The 16,875-nt window shown below is 30.7% G+C and overlaps 1 protein-coding gene across 1 annotated transcript in view; it reads right to left on the bottom strand.

Moving 5' to 3' along the window:
• kek2 (kekkon 2) overlaps positions 1–1,879 on the bottom strand; it is a 610,704-nt gene extending 608,825 nt beyond the window's left edge. The window contains exon 1 of the mRNA XM_067052680.1: positions 1,744–1,879. The gene's annotated coding sequence lies outside the window, so the exon portion shown is untranslated. The remainder of the gene's footprint in view (positions 1–1,743) is intronic.
• Between the last annotated feature and the right edge of the window lie 14,996 nt (positions 1,880–16,875).

Consider the following 16,875-nt stretch of genomic DNA (forward strand, 5'->3'; position numbering starts at 1 on the left):
TTCTGTTTTACTTTTAATTTATATAAAATAATATAATTTTCCTCATAACATTTTCTGAAACTAAGTGCATTTTTTCCATCTAAATATTATTTCTAAGTATGCTTTGCACAATAAAGTATGTGTAAAAGATAAAGTAAAATATAACAATTTTTTTTATTTACCAAAATTTTAATATTTTTTTTCAAATAATATTTTCTCAGCGATATTTAGTACAAATTTTAAAAATTAATAAAATATTTTTTTTGTATATTTTATTTATACTAGCATCTACATATTATTTTATTTGTCATAATACTTTTCAAGTACACTTATTTTTCTTTAAAATTATAGTCACTAGTATTATACATATAACACATATCAGTTACTTTACCATATTCTGTACATTTTGATGGATATATCGCTTTGTTTCGGATTTTGACTTTGATTATCAGTGTATTCTGCATAATGCAATATATTATTTATATTATTAATGTTATTCATTTAGTTAGAAATAAATTTCTGAACTTATCATCGTTATTATACCTCAGTTAAAACATTAAAAATAATTTTTTTATTATGTTTAATGTGCTGCGCCGCTACACGATTTTTTTTTTTTATTCTATGAAGTACAACCAAGACTTATATCATTTATTTATTTTTCAAGCAATTTATTTTACTTTATTAGATATATTATATTAATATTTGAATGTTTCTTCATAGGAATTAAACCTTATTTAAAAGCTCATATTGAAGCATTCCCCAAGATAGTCTGACGATCTTATTTATTTATATATATTTTATAGTATTTCACATTAAAGTATTTATTAACTTTTTTCCATTTATATGAATAGAATTTTTTCTATACTAAACTTTCTTTGATAAGTATAAATTATAAAATTTACTTAAAAAATATAAATTAAGTAAAATAAATACATACATAAAAATAAAGTAAAAAAAAAAATCAAATATAAGAAAAAATAGGAAATTTACTACTTTTTTTCTTTATCCAACCAATATACCTTTTGGAGCAAGGTGACCAGTTTTATTTTTTTAACTGAAGGGAAAAAGCTATTTTATTTGTAAATTGTTAAACTTTCAATTCTTTTTCATTAAAAATTATTTATTTTTCAATAATATATTATCTTTTTTCAATATATAGTATCAATGCGATCCTTTTTATTTTATAAATACCCCCAAAATATATTTCTTTTTTATTCAAATGATAAATAACTCATTTGATATTTTCTATAGTTTTTTATCGTCTTAAGATCATTAGTTTTATAATTTTTATATATTTTTTTTAATTTCGTTTTAATAATTTCTTGTATCAGTTATACTATGTATTTTATCTAAAAGATAAAGATTCTTTCTTTTTTTTTTTTTTTTAAAGAAATTGTTTTGCTTTTTAAAAAAGATTTGTTAGTGTGAATAGTGTTAATATTCACAAAAAAAAATTGTAAATTTTAAATTATTTCGGTTCGGTATTTTTTTTTTCTATTGAGGTAACTTCTTATTTAATTTAATTTTATTTTTTTGGAAAAATTATTGGAATATTTTCCTTGACTAAACGTACTACTTAGGAGTGTCAGCCGAATATTTTTATAAATTGTTAAATTAAAAAATAATAATTGAAAAATAAAATAAATTTAATAATAACTATGGAAGAGATAGTGATAATCAAACCTATCTTACTATTATTACTAATTATAGAAGTGACTATACCGTAGTCAGAATAAAATTATTAATATTTGTTCTGTGACGTACCTTCATTCGGGAGTAACATATGTAACATCCTCATAATAAAAGAGCGATGTGGATCCACAGATGAGTTAACAAAAGAAAATGAAAAACACAGAGCGGAATTTAGAACACTGAGAAGAGCGGCACTGAGGGGTCTAAGTCGGGCCGAGTACTGAGCCAGGGTTGGGGAGGCTACCCCCACCACCTCCAGCCAAAACCGCCCCTTGTCGCCCAATTAATCTTCGGGCTTAAATTCTTAAGGATAATTTTATTTATTTTATTTTTTAATTTCAGTAATTGAATCTGAAAAATCCCCTAGGTCTGTGAGTCGGAGGGTTGTTTTGTTACGAAGGGGTTGGGAAACCCTTTAAGATGCGCATTATAAGGTCTTCCTGTTCTGGGATATTCTTAAGCTCTACAATTAGGGACAGGATTTATATTTGCTAAATGCATAGGTATTTATTTATTTATATAAAATGTTGTTGTTGGTTGGGGCTTTTGGGCGTAAAACCCTGAGGTCATCAACGCCCACGTTTCGAACTTTATAATTTTATTTCATAATTTGAAATTCTTAAGATAATTCCTAAATAAATTTATATAATTTCTTATTTTAGAATTTTTTAATATATATGACAAGCTTTTGGGTTTAGATCTCATTCAAAAGATTATTCCTTTTTTAAAAAAATTAAAACCATTTCTATGTTTTTTCGGTCATCATTCAGGGCATTCGAAACACTCGGTCCTACTCCCAATCTACGTAAGTTCATGTAATAGAAATGGCATTCCTCAAATATGTCACTGACTGTACGTACACTATTGCAGTATTGACATTTTAGCGGTGGTTGCTTATTGATCAGGTATGCATTAGTTAAATGCATATGACCTATTCTCAATCTGGCTATAGCTACCTCCTCCCTGCGATTGGAACGGTTTGATGTGGTCCATGGTTTAATCGTTTTTTAATAGTTTTTAATTTGTTTGGTGGGCTTTCATTCCACGTGGCTTGCCAACTAGCCAATATTTCATTTTTCATTAGAAGACTTATTTCTTGGGGTGTCTAGAATGGCCGCGCCCCGACCCGGAAGGGCAAGTGCTTGTTTGACTGCAACGTCCGCCAGTTCATTTCCACCGATCCCCACGTGACCCACCCATATAAATAAAACAGTTTTTCCCAAGTTTTCTAGCATGTTGGTGTAATTGTGTATTTTTATGATTGCCGGATGTTTCGGGTAAATGGTCTTCATGGCTTTTAATGAGCTTAAAGAGTAATGATAACAATGTTAGTATGGGTCACTGTCATAAAGAAGTAAAGTGGCTATTGCATGTAATTCAGCTGTATATACATTGCATAATTTATGTAGTTTTATTTTATGGGTTGAGTTATGTGTGATGAAAGAGCATGCTGTAGATTCGTTAGATTTTTATCCTCAGTATATATAAAAAAAGGATCTGGAATATTTTGACAGAGACGTGAGAATCTAGTTCTATATTCAGTATGTGGCGTACTACCTTTGGGCAATCGGGATGATCGTAGCATTGTATTTGGTAGCCTGTGTATCCATGGAGGATTGAGGACTTCCAGGATGCACAGAGGTATTTCTTTAAAGAATTCTATGTAGTATGTGTTCTTTCTGCCAAGGAGAGTGTTGAATTTATTTTATTTCTAAAAAAATTTGAATACTTTGGTTGGAAAATGTATTTATGCGTAGGGTGATCCTTTGGGGGTATAATTTTGAAATGTAGTTTATCGCCAGTTTTTTCCTTCTGAATAACAGATGAGGTAGTCCAGCTTCTGAACACAGATTAAGAATGGGGCTAGTTCGAAATGCGCCAGTTGCGATACGTATCCCTGTATGATGAACCACATCCAGTCTGGCGAAAATCCGGTGTCGGGCAGAGCCGTAAATAAAACATCCATAGTCTAGTTTCGAGCATACTAGGGTCCGGTATAATTTTATCAGTGTGTGTCTGTCTGAGCCTCAGGAGGTGCCGCTAAGGAAATGTAATATATTTAGTCTTTTTATTTATATAAAATGTGAATATCTATTAAAAATAACAATTTAGGCAATTCTTCAAAAGTATAGCAGCTTTACGCAATTTGGATACAATATTATTTTATAAAAATTTATAAAAATTTATTTAAAAAAATATTATTTTCGTTCGAATGGTCTAGTAAAATTTCAAGGCAACAAGTAATTTTAAACTAATTGTTTCATGCATTCATATGATCGCAGGCCTTATATGGAGAATTTTTCAAAATTATCTCCGCATACTTTTAGATTTAGAGGCTATAACTCCTACAATATGACATGTAAGTTAACTATGTAAAGGAGTAAAATTAAAATAATTGAATTTCGCAAATTATTGTGATCAAACATTATGTGACAAATATTTTAATGGAAGTACCTAATATATTAAATTTCTAAAAATTTAAAATAAACCTATATTTAGAGGTAGATCCAGGTAGAGAAATAATTTATAGAAAAAAAAGGTAAAAATAACAAATTTAGAGTCTCATATGAATTACGGGAATTATTGAAGAATAACCGTCTTTTCTTTGTAGATTAGTTAAATAACACGATTGAAATGAGTCTTCCTAAGAAAGCAGAGAGTAACTGTAGTCGAAAACTACATTGAGCATCGGGCCGAATTAGGATGCCTAAAAGTATCTGGTCTAAAAAAGAAGAAGCCACAAGATCTATTTCAGCAAGTATCGTACTTCAACCTTGAAAGACCTGCTGCTGTGGCAGAGAAGAGTCAAGTCTTCTTTTCATCACCAAAGCTGAAGTGAAAACGAAGCACAGTAGAGATGGGTCAGCGAAGCCATGATGGTCGCCTATATACACCTTTGGTTGGCCAGGCAGAAATCCATTACAAAAATCTGGTTGTTTGAACCTTCTAAATTCAACTAAATAGAACAAATCAAACTAAGGTTTCTGATTTCTCTTTTTCATAGTATGCGCACCCGTTCACGTTGGTTAATTGCGACATTAGTGAAAAAATTACCATTTTACGCTACAATAAAATTTAATCTGATTTAGTGAAACAAAAACTAGTTGAATTTTCAAACAATTTAGTGTTTTATTACCCCTAAAATACGGAGTTATTTCAGAAAAATTAAATTCATGAAAACTTGTTTTTTTTTAGAATACCTATTATGAAATATATTAGGATATTATATTCCATAATTTTTCGCATTTATTTACCTCAATCTAAATACATAATGCAGATTACACTATTTTAGGGATTTTTTTGGATTTTTTGGACGAATCTCTATCGTCTAATTAGATAGTGAATTTAAATAGATTTTTAATAACACTAGAACCAACGAGTGGAAACGTAAATTAATGTACAGTCCTCCCAATGGTCTTTGCACTTTCTGGCAGTCTGAAAAGATCTCAAAATTATAAGAAAAACTATTGATTAATTGTGTACCCAAAAGTCTACATTTTTTTTTTTTCATTTTCTCCTGTAATGATTTTCTAACACAAAAGTCTACATCTAGATTCAATAAACAATATATATGACAATATAGAACTACTATACGAGTATAAGATGTCATCTAGAAACTAATATAAATTTATAAATAGTATAATATAATATTTATATCATATGATATAATTGAAATATTTATAACTTCTATTCAATTTTCGCGCCATTGCTCCAGCCCCTTCGAAATTCCACGAACCATATTATTCAGCTTCAATAATTTAGTTCTAGTCGCATGGTGGACGCATCGGTGCAGTCTTTGAAGCCCACCGGACAAACTAGAAGTTCCAACTGCTCAAACCGTCACCAGCAATCGCCTCGACCTCGCCTTCACAATAGACGCCGGTGTACGCCCAGCAGATAAAGGTCTAGAAGCTGCTAGACTACCACGCCGCTTCAATCTGTAAGTCCCCTTATTTAATACCATAGATCGCCTCGTACCATGTGGAATGAAGACTAGCTCGCCGCCGACACCGAGGACATCTGCCTTTGGGTTACACCACATGACGCGAAACCACACTTCTCTCCTTACCCTCCCCTAATAGATGCCTAATAACATTTTAAAAAATATTGTATTTGAGTGTTTATCTCTTTTTTTTTTGAGTTGTTATCTAAATCGTATCAAAAGAAAACGCCATGGGGTGGTCAGTATATGCTAATGAGTTAATCCTACTGAGTTTCTCTATCGTCTGCTTGACCGGCTTGCGAGATACTCAGACCCGTTCATCCATAGTGATGAAGACTGCCTTTTAAGCCACCTCAAATCGACTCCGTCTCTTTGTAAGAAAGCTTAACTGAACAAAAAACACTGGCTCGGATTGAAACATTGATTTCTTAAGTAAATAAAAAAAAAAAATTAGAAAAAAGAAACCTTCACACATTAAAATATAGAACAAAAATTAAAATTAAAAAAAAAGGTCCCTCGATTTAAGAAAAATTAAAATAAACCAAAAAAATTTACAAATTGCAGACTATATTTTTTTTAAAGAATTGATGAACTCCAGGCAGGGTCCTGAAGTCCGTTCCGAAAGGTCGGAGACGATGTTCTCAATCCACGTCGATGGGCCCACAAATCGAAGCGGCTCCAATAAATCACGCAAGGTCTGGTGACTACTCTGTACAAAGCGACTGATCGACTATACCAACAAAAGTCGACTGGGCGACTATACCATAACAAGTCCATTGGGCCACTGTACGTAGGACCTTACCTTAACCGACAACATTGCTATATTGTTATATATCCCACTGGTCAGTATTTCACCAAATAAATACTACACGACAAACATAAATTCTCTTTATTTAAAACAAAGCCAACTTCCAACCAAAATACAAAATAAATAAAGTAATTAAATCCATTTAAAATATATTTACATCTTAATTAATATATATGGCGTTAATACTGCTTGAAGGTGAAATAGTGAGCTAGTATTTGTAGGAAGTGAACCAACAGTTCACGGAACTGATCAGAATTTCCATTTCGAAAATTGGACTATAAGGAAATGATTAATTGACCTATGCGTAGAGTGTGTGTATACGCACGCTATATGCATAGTGTGTGTATTGTTCGGGGCGGCCTAGTAAATTAAGGAGCTTGGAATATATAATTATAGTTAGCTTGGTCAACTACGTCAGTAAGTGACCGCCTGAAATGGGTGACCACTCATGACATAAAGCCACACTTCTACGCCTTGCCCCCTTAGGGTTCGTGAGCCTCGTCAGCCTTCTGAAGGCACAATGGGCACAGGAATAAAGACTCTAACCTGTTTACTTTAATCGGTAGATGTAGTCATCAAGATTTTCCAGTAGCCGCCTGGAGATTTGGTCCATGGACGGTCTGCAATTGGAAAAGAAATCCACGACCTGGTGCGCCAGCTGACCTTGAACAGTTATAATTCGCGGATCTAGACCGATTTGTCGCTGTTCTTGAACCCGTTATAGTAGTTGGCAAGAACACTGCCAAATTTATCCTAACGGAACTTCTTATGGTGCTATGGCCAGAGTAATTTTAATGCTAATTAAACACCTCGTTTACAATGAAAAATTAAAACTTTTAAATTAACTTAATCAGTTTTTGGTTTATATTATTATTACCGAGGAGGTCCTCGGACAATGTACTTAGTAAATACATCGTGAGTTTCATGGCGTTGTTTTCGTTGGGTTCATCACTTCCACGCTTATTTTTGTGACATTGGCTAACGGGCCTCACAAATGACCGGGGGAGGGAGGCTATGAATGAATATTGTATAATTATATGCTTGAAAAAATCCCGGATAGGGCCGAAGACTCGAATTCGCAACCTTTGGGTTGGCAAACAGGCGCGTTACCACGCTGTTACCGTCACTCCTGTATTATTTATAATATTAGTTTGTCAATAAATCCTTTACTTTTCAAAAGTAGATATATTAAATTTTGGTAGAAGATTTCTCATATATTTCCAAATATATTTTATTTCATTTTTAGAAGTTAGAATGTGTGGTCAGAATTATATGAAAAAAAATGTATGTATGTGCCCATAATTAGTAAAAACTCGATAAGACGAAGTTTTAGAGAGGCTGATTTTACTTTAAGTTAGCGAATTTTCTAGATATTGAATTTTTTAAGTCAATTGAAAATTTATGTCGATTTTTCTATGAGTATTAAAAAAAAAATAACAACAGATTTCCGTGTCCCATCAACGCAGTTCAAAGTGTCTTAAACTTACTATTGATTCAAAAATTAAGCTGTGGCGGTGTGTGACTTTGTTTTATTAGGAGAGGAGACAAGGGCAATATCCTGTAATATATAAATAAAAAAAAGACTTCATTCCACCAAAAATTAATGTCAAATCTACTTATTGTTTATTTTCAAAACGAAAAAAAGAAATGTATCACCTAAATTTATGATTATTCAGTTTTTCAGTGCTTTAATGGATTCACAACAATATAAAACACGAAAGAACATATTAATATAGAATTCACTGTTGCTTCTTAATAAGGTAATATGATAACATGCATAATTAATGCATGCCTCACTAAGCATCAGCTCCCGATAATTTATGTTTACATGCAAAAACATATCATTAATCCGGGAGATATATATCAAATATCGGATAATTTTCAGCTCTCACATTTTAATACCATTTTTCCAGAAATAAATATTTTTTTTAAAATCTTTATTGGAACTTATGTACGTAATTATACATTTAATAAATTTGATGTCAGTTATTATGGACTGATACAGAAATTCCCGGTTGGTAACTCTCTAATGTCGTTTTTACGCTAGAAGGTCTCGTGACCATCATCTTTTCAGGTACCTCGGAGGATTGTCAGGAATAGAAGAGGAAGCAGGGTTAGAAACTAGTGGGTTTGGATTGTCAGGGAGTTTATAATGGAAGGATTGACATCTGGTTCGGGCTAGATCGGTAAATAGGGAACATTAAGATCTATATGGATGATTTTATTTGTGACAAAGTAAGGAGTATTGAGGATTTTGGATTGCGAGGATTGGGTACGAGAAGAATTCGAAGGTTTATTGGAGCCCCAAAGCCCAACTCCGTATGTATAGATTGGCCTTATTTCAGTCATTTAGATCAGTCTTTTGTAATGAATTGGAAGTTTAGACTGTTTGCCTAGTTAAGTGCTGTAATAGTCGAATTACACGTGCAGTTTCCTGCCTTTTCAGGCTTGTGTGAAGATGCCAAGCTAGACACTTGTCCAGATGTAGTCCAGCGAAGCGAACCTGTTCGACAGTGGAAGAGCAACATTGTTAAAAGATACTGTAAGCCATTCCGTAGGTTTACGACGAAGAAGGTGATCTGGTGGAATTTGTTGGGATAGAAATAATATAAAATAAACTCTAATGCCCTTAGTTAAAATCACTATCAAGCAAAGCTTCGAAGCAATAACTACCAATAAAATTTTAATTTAAAATTTTCACACCATCTTTCTTGCCAAAATGTCGTAACACTGTCATCCGATTTTATGAACAGTTGAAGTGGCTTTACCCCTCCTTCCGTCGTAAATATTTTCTTGATACCTTCCTCTATCAAGTTATTCAATGCCTCTTCATCGTACATCTTTGATATCCTTCAATTTAAATCCTCAGTTCATTCCCGCAATACCCGCTCACGGCCTTCAGGCTTAAATGTAACTGCACATCGAACTGCAGCCTTTGTTAGATCTTTCCTTATCCGTTCAGCTTCCCTATGGAATTCTATTCCCTCCTTTATTCGTGGTTCAAATACCCTTCTAATCTTCAAATCCCGTATCTTTGACTACCTTCTGTCCACCCAATTCCGAAAGAATAACAATTGAAAGTTTCACATAAGGTTTATATATACTCTGTACTTATATTTATATAAGTTTATATACTATCATACTTTTAATTATGTATATTAGCAAAATTTGTACCTTTCATTTATTATTTTTTAGTTTAATAGTATTTGATTTATATTTTTTTTATTTCATTTATTATCAGAAGTGTTAGTCGTCTTATGTTTTATGATATGACATATAGTTTTATTTTATTTGTATTATTCCTATTTTATATATTCTGTTAATTTTTATATTTTTCTTTTCAAATTCATTATTTTATTATATTTTAATTTCATTTTTATTTTGTATTTTACTTTAAGGCTCTAAAGCCCAATTTTGACGCCTGTATATTATTCTAAGGGATCAATCCCAGAATAAATATAGAACATTATTATTATTATCAATGAACGCAAATACAAATGAATCTTCGAAAATCGATTAATCCGAATTACTGTCAAATTATTAATTTTAACTTCTCATTTCAAATAAGATAAATTAATTTAAAAAAAAATTAAATTAAGGACATCAATTATTTCAAGCCACGACAATGTTGATCCAAAATTACTTCAATTGTTTTCGTTATTTTATTTCTTTTTTTTTGGTCGCAATATATGAAATAAGTTGAGCTAACATGTCATAATTTAAATCCAGGAAGTCATTAAAATTTATATATGTTTTTTTAATATCCTACAGCCAGTTTTAACAAAGTAGATAAATCAATTTAAATTTTTTTAAAGGTATTAATTAAGTCTTGAATTTTCCTATATGTGTATAAAAAAAGGTTCCTTAGTGACAACCATTACAATGTGAATTACAATACTCATGACTTCTTTTACTGCAGTAAAACATTCCAATATAATTAATTAATTGATTTTATCTATCAGAAAGAAATGTTTCCCGAGATCATATTATAACCAAAGTAAATGTTTAATAATCCTTAAAAATCATTTTAAGCATGAGGGACGTAAAAATAGTGATTTAAATAATAATTGGATTTTGCTTGAAGAGAGAATGCTTTCTGGTTACGAAAATCTTTGATGCTAACGATGACGATAAAAAAATAAGTTCAAAACTGCATTTTAACTTGAAAAGCCACCCCTTATGACAGGAAAATAAATAAAAATATAATTTCTAGAATAGTGATAGGATTAGAATTTTTTTAGTTCTCCTCTTTAAAATAGAATTTCAAAATTTTTCCAATTCCTGGAAAACTACTTCGATAATTTTCTTGAAACTGAAAATAAGAAGAAAATGTAACCGTTGGTATTAATTACAGTAATGAGATTTATTTTCCCTTCCATTAATTATTGTTTGATATTTTTCCTCTTAAAAATATTTTGTTCGTTTTTGAAACCGTTATAATAACCTAATGAACTTCCATATCTTTGAGATTTTCGAGAGAACATAATTTTAGTTTTATTAATTTTTCTCCAAAACTAAGATAAAATAATATTTAATTTTTTCTGTTTTTCTTATTACATGAAAACTACATTTTTAAACCCATCAGTCTATACTAGATTTAACATAAGTAGATTCAATTCATTTTTATGCACTATTTTTTTTCGTCCCAGTCATCCGCTTATAATCCAATGGGGAACAGACAAATAGGGACTATAAGTGATATCGGTGCATGTTTTTGGAGGAGTTGCCAAAATTTATTATTTATACCTCAAGGGTAAATAAAATTGCAACTATGACACTTTCAGAGAAAGAAATACTTTATTCATCCATGCTGCCCCAATACATCGGGTTGGTACATTACACAGCATACTAATCAATCCGTGATCGGACATATACAAATTACATATATTTACATGATATAATAAAAAAAAAGAAAACATTTTTTTTCACAGTTTCCTTTTACAATCAATTCCAGTCTACACACAAAATACAAATATTTTAATTTATTCTTTTTTTCTTTCCCTTTCCTGTCCCTTCTATTTCACCATTTCACAATTTTTATTTCATTTGATGGACAAATTCACTCTGCCGAATTCTCCCTCTGAGATCCTCCTCAGTGACCCGTTAAACAAATTCACTATTAGACACCAATGTAGATCAAACCAGGGAAATACTAGTCACAGCAGTAAATCAGTTTACAGTAAAACAAACAAATAAATACATTTTACCAAAACAAAACTAATACATTTATTTAAAGGAAAATAAAATAAAACTTCGGTTAAAAGAAATGGATAAATAAGTTATAAAAAATTAATAAATCAATTTAATCAATAGATAAGTTAAAACACGCATATTGACAGGTCTACCTATTAAAATAAACAAATAAAACAATAATTAATCCAGAGCTAATTCCCTTGCAGGTGATGACGTATGATCCCAGGGAGTCCAAAATAATATTTTCCGCTAAGATCGCAATATACCCGATGCTAACACCTAGTCCTTCTAAGAAGCTCCTTGATCTATCTGGTATTGTTCCGCGAGATCCAAACCAGATGCCTCTCACGGTGAACTCTCTCCGAAGGTCTCATGGAATTTTTCCTTAAGGAAAGGGATGCATTTTTTATATATTTCCTTTTTTCCCGTTCCACTCCACCTTCCTGTTCGAGATCATTACTCTCAAATCTTACCGTTAGATCCAAGACCGGGGCCGTGCCGACATTTTAGTAAATCCAAATTGTAAAAAACAAAAATCCAAACTTTTTTTCTGTTTTACTCAGAACATTAAATACAGTGTATTAGTGGACTATTTTTTATTAAAGTAAATTGAATATTTTAATTCTATTTTTTTTCGAGGGTTCGTTTTGAAGCCAACAGCAGTTAGTAATGATTTAAGAGACAGAGTGTAGTCCAGTCTAATTTAGCAGAAAAGGGGTCTCGTCAGAAAACTAAAAAAAAAACAAAAAAACAAAAAAACAATGGTGCAATATTAGGAACTTATCTCAAACATTCGAGATCTCTTTCAGGCCTACAATATTTCGACTCATTCTCACATCGAAATGGTGAATTCTAGAAAAATCGTGATTTTTTTTCTTTTCTTCGGGCTCTGAAACTAGCCTTTTCCACCCCTGCCTGTCTTGAGCTACTACATTCCAGTTTGCTGCATGCAGAATTTATGCATCTTTGTCGATTCTGTCTATCCATGTGGTTTTTGGCCACCCACATGGTCTCTTGCCAACTTTACTTCATTGTATGCTGCATTGTTGCGTAGAGGCGTCATGATAGATTGCTTAGATCCACATGTCCCACCTGTCATAATTTACCCATCATAATTGCACCATAATTTACTCTTGTTTAATTTAATGTGACCTGAGCTACTCGATTAATGGAATGCTCTCAAGTTGAGCAATGAAGATAAAACAAATGCAGCGAATATACTCTGGTATAACTTATTACACTGTTGGGCAAAAAGGAAATGAACTAAGATACAACTACAGTTTCAGGTAAATGGAAAGTATCTGCAGATACAATTCCTTTCGAGTACTTTGTACTTGACCAACCGAAGTTCCTGTTTGCAAGTACAGTATCTGAACTTGGAAAAAGGAACTTGAAATACTTTCCTCAAATAGTACTTGGAACTGTAACTGTGACTATCTAAGATACGAGATACAATTCCTGGTTTCTAACATATAAAGGTCTATTAACATGTTTCAGGAAATGACGAATATTAAATTGCTATCAATATTTAACATCGCGAATTGATTTATTATAACTTTTCTCATTTCTAACATTTAGACGTCCTTTTGTGTATTTTAGGAGACGGAAAAAATAAAAATGCTATCGATTTAAAGATCACGTATCGATTTATTTTAACTTTTACGATTTCTTCAGTTACTTTTCTTCAGTTTAAGTTCAGATAGTGTACTTGCAAAAAGGAACCTCGGTCAGTCAAATACAAAGTACTCGAAAGGAACTGTATCTGCAGATACTTTCCATCTACCTGTAACTTTGCTTGTATCTGTACTTAGACACAAATGTAGTTAACTATTGCCCAACTCTGACTTATTAAAGGTAAAAAAGAAGATGCATAGTCTTCTTTTTATGGGAGAAAACGAATAAAAAAAACATTTGATTAGCTTTTTTGCCAAAATTAATTTGCTAGCCTCATATGCAAAACCCTTAAAAATACATAAGTTCTATTTATCAAAATTCCGTCAAAACTTTTTAGATAAACCTCTTTTAAGTTGACTGTTTTTTCTTTATACAGTAACGTGAACAGAAATAATTTGGCCCACTATAAGCATAATATACGACAAATTTCAGGAAGTTTCGGTGAATGCAGTTACTCTTGGTGACGTACTGCAAGATCGCAGAGTCACGTAAACATCTGAGCAACCCTTCGGAGGTACGCAACCCTTATCCTATTGTAAACAACAACGCATGAGTCATTGCCACGTAACCCTGTCAATTCCAGAAGGAAGGCTAACAATCGATATTTGCGCCCCTTGTTTTTCTGACTGGAAATATCTAATTTATGGCTGAAATCTTTTCACTTCCCTTCACGAAACTAATGCTAAATCAATCCCTTATCCTGGTTAAAATTCTGAACAGTTTATAATTCTGTTAAATAATCTATGGGAACACTAGTGGTTCATTATAACACGTGTAAGCTTCCTCAAATATTTATTTCAGGATTTTTTAAAAATAAATTTGTTTCACTAATTTAATTTTTCAACTGTATATGATGTTTAAAAAAATCCTTTAAATATTTATCTTATAATTTCAATGTTTTAAATAAAAGTAAATTCTGATATGTCCCTATCTTAACTAGTCAGATTGAAACTATCGCTCAGAATAATTGTTATTTCAGAAAAATTAATCATACTTAAATAAATTATAGGAGCGTGGTAGCCAAGGGGTAAAGCACGTGACTACTAACTCTAAGGACCTGAGTTTAAATCCGGCTGGGCTTTAACTCTTGTGGGTTCTGGAGCCCTCCTGGGGTCCACCCAGCCTCTTAAATTGGGTACCCTTAATTGGGTAAACATCTGGCGGTCGAGCGTGATTCTGACCAAATCACCTCCTTGCACAACCGTTGGTCTAGTAACAGTACTTCTCTACAAAGTACTGAACCACTGACCCTTCATGGGTTGTAGCGGTACAGACTTAAATAAATTATACATAGATCTAACCCGAGGATACAAATAAAATGTCATATTTATTACATAGTTTTCGTCTTGTCTTAGTCAAGTTAGTAATTTTTATAATTACTTTGTATGTGATTAGCATCTGAAAATTATCAATACAGTATAGGTCCTATTTAAAAACTAAGTCATGTATTTTTTTAAATTCATAAAGTGGAGAGAAAATTTCTGAGTGTTAAGTTTACATTTTAAAAAAATATGTTCTCTAGTTTGTACGTGGGTTATTAATAAAATAAAAAAAATATTTTTTCCACATAACCTTTCAATGAGAATCTTGCCTTATAAAGTAGTAAAGGCCAGTCCGTAAAATTAATAAAATGTTAAAAAAAAAAAATAGAATTGAATAAAATTACGAAATAAAATATTTTTTTAGAAATTATAAACTACATTATTATTATTATAAGCCATAAAATTATTTTTTTTTTTACATTGAGTCTTCTAATATAATTATAAACTTCTTAATTTATCCTTGGAATAGTCAGTCCCTTTAAAAGTATATTACAGAAATCGACAAGACGCATTAGTGCCTTAGAGTATACTACAAAATTAAAAAAATAAAAATGACCTATATAACATTATAAAATATAACTTAAACAATAAATTGGAGAAAAAAAATTAAAACAACAATTTTTTTTTTACAGAATATGATAAATGAAAAAGAAAGAAACGAAAACACACAAAGCATTATCAAATCAAATAGTGACTAAATTCTAATAATAGTTAAACACAAATGAACTAAAAATAATTAACAAAAATGAACAATTAATGTTTATAAGTTTAAAACAAAATCAAAAACATCAAAGATATATAAATAATTTAAAAAGAATAATTATAAATAAATAAGAAGGCAAAAAAGTAAAATAAAAAATCGTATGGTGTATTCTATTAGTATTAAAGAAAATAATAAAATAAAATGTTATTTAAATATTTAGAGATTTCATATACTGGATACCATACGAAAATATGTGGTATAACGTACATTCATACTTTTAATTCAATGAACATTATGTAGGTTATAATTGGAGAAGATGGTCGGAGGGAGGGGGGAGGGAGGTTGTGGTCAGAAGAAAAAAACATCAATAAACAAAAAATTCATACCGACGTTTCGACCTGAGTTTCATGTCTTCACCAGAGAGCTTGTAGGAAAGAGGTCCTATGAGGTCCCCCGAACATCTCCAATTCTTAATCTACTGTCAACTATCTACACCTCATTATTTAGGTTATAAAATTATGGAAATTTTGATAAAAAATAAATAAAAGTTGAGAGTAATTTTCTAGTATATTTCTTCCAATTTAAATAGATTTATTGTTTGATAATACCAGTTGATAACTCAGACCACTGAAATAAATTATCCAACTATCATTTTAAAACATGAATCCATGCCATGATTAATTATAATATTAAGCAAAAGTATATTTTTCCTACATTTTTCTAAATAATAACATTGGTTGACTCAATATTATAGGTATAACTTTGACTTTGACAGCTTATAATCTAATGATTTCGGAAGTTTCGGAAAGTTATTTTTAAAAATTTATTATAAAGTATTTCATTTAGAAAAAGTTAATTTTGATTTAAAATGTTGATTTTAATTACATTATTTGACTATGTGAAATTTAAATTTTCAAATAAAATTAGTGTATTTTCAGTGTACAAATAAATTTGTCATAAAACACATTAACTTTTGATAAAAAAACAATCTCAATTGCTTGAAAGTTATTTTATTTCTTTTAAGGCACAATTTTCAGAAAAATGTTTGTTTTTTAATAAACGTATTTTTAGATGTTTTAATATAAATATTAAATAATAATAAATAAAAACATCAAAAAACTTATGAAAAAGAATAAAACTGATGAAAAAAAATAAGAAATACTAAGTACTTAATAAAGGATAATTGAACACAATTAAGGTTTGATATAAATTAATACATCCAGGTAGAAGTGAACATACATTTTTTTTATTTACACATGGGTTTAATGATTGAATTAAATGTTTATTATTGTCAATTTAGTTGATAACCTAATAACATATAAACCTTTATAAAATAATAATATATTACAAATATACCAGGGCATTCAAAAAGTCCTGTCGTTTTTCGTTTGTTCGTTGTTTATTTTGATTCTAGAGTGTTTGCTAATTAATTCCGTTCAATACAACTTTTATCCATGTAAACACAAATGTTTATACTTTATGAATAGGAGGCTAAGGAGGATTAATTTAATGCAGTCACCATCCAACTGTCTAGTTAAAATGATTCCAGTTGAAACTCAAA

This window comes from Halyomorpha halys, unplaced genomic scaffold (assembly GCF_000696795.3).
Source record: "Halyomorpha halys isolate HHAL.00 unplaced genomic scaffold, Hhal_1.1 Scaffold222.1, whole genome shotgun sequence".
Taxonomy (NCBI): Eukaryota; Metazoa; Arthropoda; class Insecta; order Hemiptera; family Pentatomidae; genus Halyomorpha; species Halyomorpha halys.